A 6,070-nucleotide genomic window follows, 5' to 3' on the forward strand; every position below is an offset into this window, starting at 1 on the left:
CCTTCTGGAGAGGCGAGGTTTAGGCTTTTGAGTTGAGTTCGTTGAGTTTCCTTCTCTGACAGTACAGTGCTGAACTGCACACCAAAACCATGACCAAAATAGGCTTTGTTGCTGCCTTTCTCACTATGTGGGTGGGAAGATATTGTGGATACCAGTTTTGATGATATAGCTAGTTCAAGATAGTGCAGTGGCAAATTAATTCCATTCAGATTGACAAAAACATCCAGTCAAGCTAAAAAAAAAAAAAGTAGTCATGAAACTTATTGAGAGCCAGAGTATCACTGACATAAAACTAGTTTATTGCTTTGAGTGGTGGTAAACATATATACTGAAGTCCACTTTTGCACTAACTCTCTTGCACTGACTATGCACACTCACTAGACTCTACCCACATACTCACACTGACACCCCAACACACACACACAATTCACACTCACCACATATGCTGCTGCTACTGTCTATTATCTACCCTGTTGCCTAGTCACTTTCATTGAATCAGATGGCTCATTCATCACAAAGCCCACTGATATTGCAACCTACTTTAATTACTTTTTCATTGGCAAGATAAGTAAACTTAGGGATGACATGCCAGCAACAAATGCTGACACTACACATCCAAGTATATCGGACCAAATTATGAAAGACAAGAATTGTACTTTTGAATTCCGTAAAGTCAGTGTGGAAGAGGTGAAAAAGGTATTGTTGTCTATCAACAATGACAAGCCACTGGGGTCTAACAATCTGTATGGAAAATTACTGAGGATAATAGCATACGATATTGCCACTCCTATTTGCCACATCTTGAGAGTGTGCCCTCAAGCCTGGAGGGAAGTCATTCCACTAACCAGAAAGTCATTCCAAAAGTCATTCCACTAACCAGGAATAGTAAAGCCCCCTTTACTGGCTCAAATAGCCGACCAATCAGCCTGTTACCAACCCTTAGTAAACTTCTGGGGAAAAAATTGTTTGACCAGATACAATGCTATTTCACAGTAAACAAATTGACAACAGACTTTCAGCATGCTTATAGGGAAGGACACTCAACAAGCACAGCACTTACACAAATGACTGATGATTGGCTGAGAGAAATTGATGATAAAATGCTTGTGGGGGCTGTCATGTTAGACTTCAGTGCAGCTTTGGACATTATCGATCATAGTCTGCTGCTGGAAAAACTTGTGTTATGGCTTTACACCCCCTGCTATAATGTGGATAGAGTTACTTGTCTAACAGAACACAGAGGGCGTTCTTTAATGAAAGCCTCTCAAATATAATCCAGTTAGAATCAGTAATTCGCCAGGGTAGCTGTTTAGGCCCCTTGCTTTTTTCAATTTTTACTAACAACATGCCACTGACTTTGAGTAAAGCCAGAGTGTCTATGTATGTGGATGACTCAACACTATACACGTCAGCTACTACAGCGACTGAAATGACTGCAACACTCAACAAAGAGCTGCAGTTAGTTTCAGAGTGGGTGGCAAGGAATAAGTTAGCCCTAAATATTTCCAAAACTAAAAGCATTGTATTTGGAACAAAACACTCACTAAACCCTAAACCTCAACTAAATCTTGTAATAAACAATGTGGAAATTGAGCAAGTTGAGATGACTAAACTGCTTGGAGTAACCCTAGATTGTAAACTGTCATGGTCAAAACATATTGATGCAGTAGTAGCTAAGATGAGGAGAAGTCTGTCTATAATAAAGCAATGCTCTGCCWTCTTAACAACACTATCAACAAGGCAGGTCCTACAGACCATAGTTTTGTTGCACCTTGACTACTGTTCAGTTGGGTGGTCAGGTGCCACAAAAAAGGATTTAGGAAAATTGCAATTGGCTCAGAACAGGGCAGCACGGCTGGCCCTTGGATGTACACAGAGAGCTAATATTAATAATATGCATGTCAATCTCTCCTGGCTGAAAGTGGAGGAGAGATTGACTTCATCACTACTTTTATTTATGATAGGTATTGACATGTTGAATGCACCGAGCTGTCTGTCTAAACTACTGGCACATAGCTCGGACACCCATGCATACCCCACAAGACATGCCACAAGAGGTCTCTTCACAGTCCCCAAGTCCAGAACAGACTATGGGAGGCACACAGTACTACATAGAGGCATGACAACATGGAACTTCTACACCTGCATTGCTTGGTGTTTGGGGTTTTAGGCTGGGTTTCTGTACAGCACTTTGAGATATCAGCTGATGTAAGAAGGGCTTTATAAATACATTTGATTTGAACTATTTTCCACATCAAGTAACTGACACAAGCAGTAAAATTAGATTTTTAAAAAACAGATAAAAAAAACACCTTATGGAACAGCGGGGACTGTGAAGCAACACAAACATTGGCACAGACACACGCATACACACACGATAACATACATACATACACATGGATTTAGTAATGTAGATATGTGGTAGTGGTGGAGTAGGGGCCTGAGGGCACACAGTGTGTTGTGAAATTTGTGAATGTATTGTAATGTTTTAAAAATTGTATAAACTGCCTTAATTTTGCTGGACCTCAGGAAGAGTAGCTGCTGCTTTGTCAGCAGCTAATGGGGATCCATAATAAATACAAATACAAATACAAATGGCACATATTGGTAGATGGGTAAAAATAAAAAGCAGACATTGAACATCCCTTTGAGCAGAGTGAAGTTATTAACTACACTTTGGATGGTGTATCAATACACCCAGTCACTACAAAGATAACTCAGTTGGCGGAGAGGAAGTAAACCGCTCAGGGATTTCATCATGAGGTCAATGATGACTTTAAAACTGTTACAGAGTTTAATAGCTGTGATCTCCTGATCTTCCTCTTGAACTTGCAGACGTGTTGCTGTGCGTTTTGTTGCCAACCTTACTTTGCTAGCTGACAACTTTACGGTTTTTACTTTTTACTTTTTAATTACCGTTTATATTTTTAGTTTTTCCCTCATTCAACTGTTTCACTCCGGACGCTTTATCTGGACATGGTTCGTCAGCACCTTCAACAGCCGAAACTAAGTAGTAACATTAACATGATGCCTTCTAATTGCAGTCGCTGTACTCATAATATACAGGAGAACGATCGCCTTATGGCGAGGATAGCTGTGCTGCAAGCCCAGCTTCAGACGCAATCGTTAGACAAGGGTAATTTCAGTGTAGGAAAGGATGAAACAGCGTCTGCCCCAGTAAGTACAGATAGTAGTATAAATCCCCCCGCACAGTCCCCGCAGCCGGACAACTTTCTCTCTGGCTTCTGGAGGGAAATGCTGTAGGAATGCTCAACTGGTGTCGCTCATTCAGCCGACAAACTTTCAACCGGTTTTCCCCATTAAGTAGCGAGTCGGAGTCTGAGGCCGAGTCTTCTTTGTCTCTACTCCTCCCGTTAGGGGGTCAGAGACGCCAAAGCTTCCCACATTAGCTCTGACAATTCAAAACCCTAGTCATTGGCGACTCCATTACCGCAGTATTAGACTTAAAACGAATCACCCAGCGATCATACACTGTTTACCAGGGGGCAGGGCTACCGACGTTAAGGCTAATCTGAAGATGGTGCTGACTAAAGTAAAACTGGCGAGTGTAGGAGTATAGAGATATTGTTATCCACGTACGCACCAACGATGTTAGGATGAAACAGTCAGAGGTCACCAAGCGCAACATAGCTTCAGCGTGTAAATCAGCTAGAAAGATGTGTCGGCATCGAGTAATTGTCTCTGGCCCCCTCCCAGTTAGGGGGAGTGATGAGCTCTACACAGAGTCTCACAACTCAATCGCTGGTTGAAAACTGTTTTCTGCCCCTCCCAAAAGATAGAATTTGTAGATAATTGGCCCTCTTTCTGGGACTCACCCCAAACAGGACCAAGCCTGACCTGCTGAGGGGTGACGGACTCCATCCTAGCTGGAGGGGTGCTCTCATCTTATCTACCAACATAGACAGGGCTCTAACTCCTCTAGCTCCACAATGAAATAGGGTGCAGGCCAGGCAGCAGGCTGTTAGCCAGCCTGCCAGCTTAGTGGAGTCTGCACTAGCACAGTCAGTGTAGTCAGCTCAGCTATCCCCATTGAGACTGTGTCTGTGCCTCGACCTAGGTTGGGCAAAACTAAACATGGCGGTGTTCGCCTTAGCAATCTCACTAGGATAAAGACCTCCTCCATTCCTGCCATTATTGAAAGAGATCGTGATACCTCACATCTCAAAATAGGGCTACTTAATGTTAGATCCCTCACTTCAAAGGCAGTTATAGTCAATGAACTAATCACATGATCATAATCTTGATGTGATTGGCCTGATGAAACATGGCTTAAGCCTGATGAATTTACTGTGTTAAATGAGGCCTCACCTCCTGGTTACACTAGTGACCATATCCCCCGTGCATCCCGCAAAGGCGGAGGTGTTGCTAACATTTACGATAGCAAATTTCAATTTACCCCCAAAAATGACGTTTTCGTCTTTTGAGCTTCTAGTCATGAAATCTATGCAGCTACTCAATCACTTTTTATAGCTACTGTATACAGGCCTCCTGGGCCATATACAGCGTTCCTCACTGAGTTCCCTGAATTCCTATCGGACCTTGTAGTCTTAGCACATAAATTTCTAATTTTGGGTGATTTTAATATTCATATGGAAAAGTCCACAGACCCACTCCAAAAGGTTTTTGGAGCCATCATCAACTCAGTGGGTTTTGTCCAACATGTCTCTGGACCTACTCACTGCCACAGTCATACTCTGGAATTAGTTTTGTCCCATGGAATAAATGTTGTAGATCTTAATGTTTTTTTCATAATCCTGGACTATCGGACCACCATTTTATTACGTTTGCATTCGCAACAAATAATCTGCTCAGACCCCAACCAAGGAGCATCAAAAGTCGTGCTATAAATTCTCAGACAACACAAAGATTCCTTGATGCCCTTCCAGACTCCTTCTGCCTACCCAAGGACGTCAGAGGACAAAAATCAGTTAACCCCTAACTGAGGAACTAATTTAATCTTGGCAATACCCTAGATGCAGTTGCACCCCTAAAAACTAACAACATTTGTCATAAGAAACTAGCTCCCTGGTATACAGAAAATACCCGAGCTCTGAAGCAAGCTTCCAGAAAATTGGAACGGAAATGGCGCCACACCAAACTGGAGGTCTTCCGACTAGCTTGGAAAGACAGTACCGTGCAGTATCGAAGAGCCCTCACTGCTGCTCGATCATCCTACTTTTCCAACTTAATTGAGGAAAATAAGAACAATCCAAAATTTATTTTTGATACTGTTGCAAAGCTAACTAAAAAGCAGCATTCCCAAGTGAAGATGGCTTTCACTTCAGCAGTAATAAATTCATGAACTTCTTTGAGGAAAAGATCATGATCATTAGAAAGCAAATTACGGACTCCTCTTTAAATCTGTGTATTCTCAAGCTCAGCTGTCCTGAGTCTGCACAATCTGCCAGGACCTAGGATCAAGAGAGACACTTTAGTGTTTTAGTACTATATCTCTTGACAAATGATGAAAATAATCATGGCCTCTAAACCTTTAAGCTGCATACTGGATCCTATTCCAACTAAACTACTGAAAGAGCTGCTTCATGTGCTTGGCCGCCTATGTTGAACATAATAAACGTCTCTCTATCCACCGGATGTGTAAGAAACTCACTAAAAATGGCAGTAATAAAGCCTCTCTTGAAAAAGCCAAACCTTGACCCAGAAAATATAAAAAACTATCGCCTATATCGAATATTCCATTTCTCTCAAAACTTTTAGAATAAGCTGTTGCGCAGCAACTCACTGCCTTCCTGAAGACAAACAATGTATATGAATGCTTCAGTCTGGTTTTAGACCCCATCATAGCACTGAGACTGCACTTGTGAAGGTGGTAAATGACCTTTTAATGGCGTCAGACCGAGGCTCTGCATCTGTCTTGTGCTACTAGACCTTAGTGCTGCCTTTGATACCATCGATCACACATTCTTTTGGAGAGACGGGAAACGAAATTGGTCTACACGGACAAGTTCTGGCTGGTTTAGATCTTATCTGTCGGAAAGATATCAGTTTGTCTCTGTGAATGGTTTGTCCTCAGACAAACCAACTGTAC

This window comes from Salvelinus sp. IW2-2015, linkage group LG26, assembly GCF_002910315.2.
Source record: "Salvelinus sp. IW2-2015 linkage group LG26, ASM291031v2, whole genome shotgun sequence".
NCBI classification, from domain to species: domain Eukaryota; kingdom Metazoa; phylum Chordata; class Actinopteri; order Salmoniformes; family Salmonidae; genus Salvelinus; species Salvelinus sp. IW2-2015.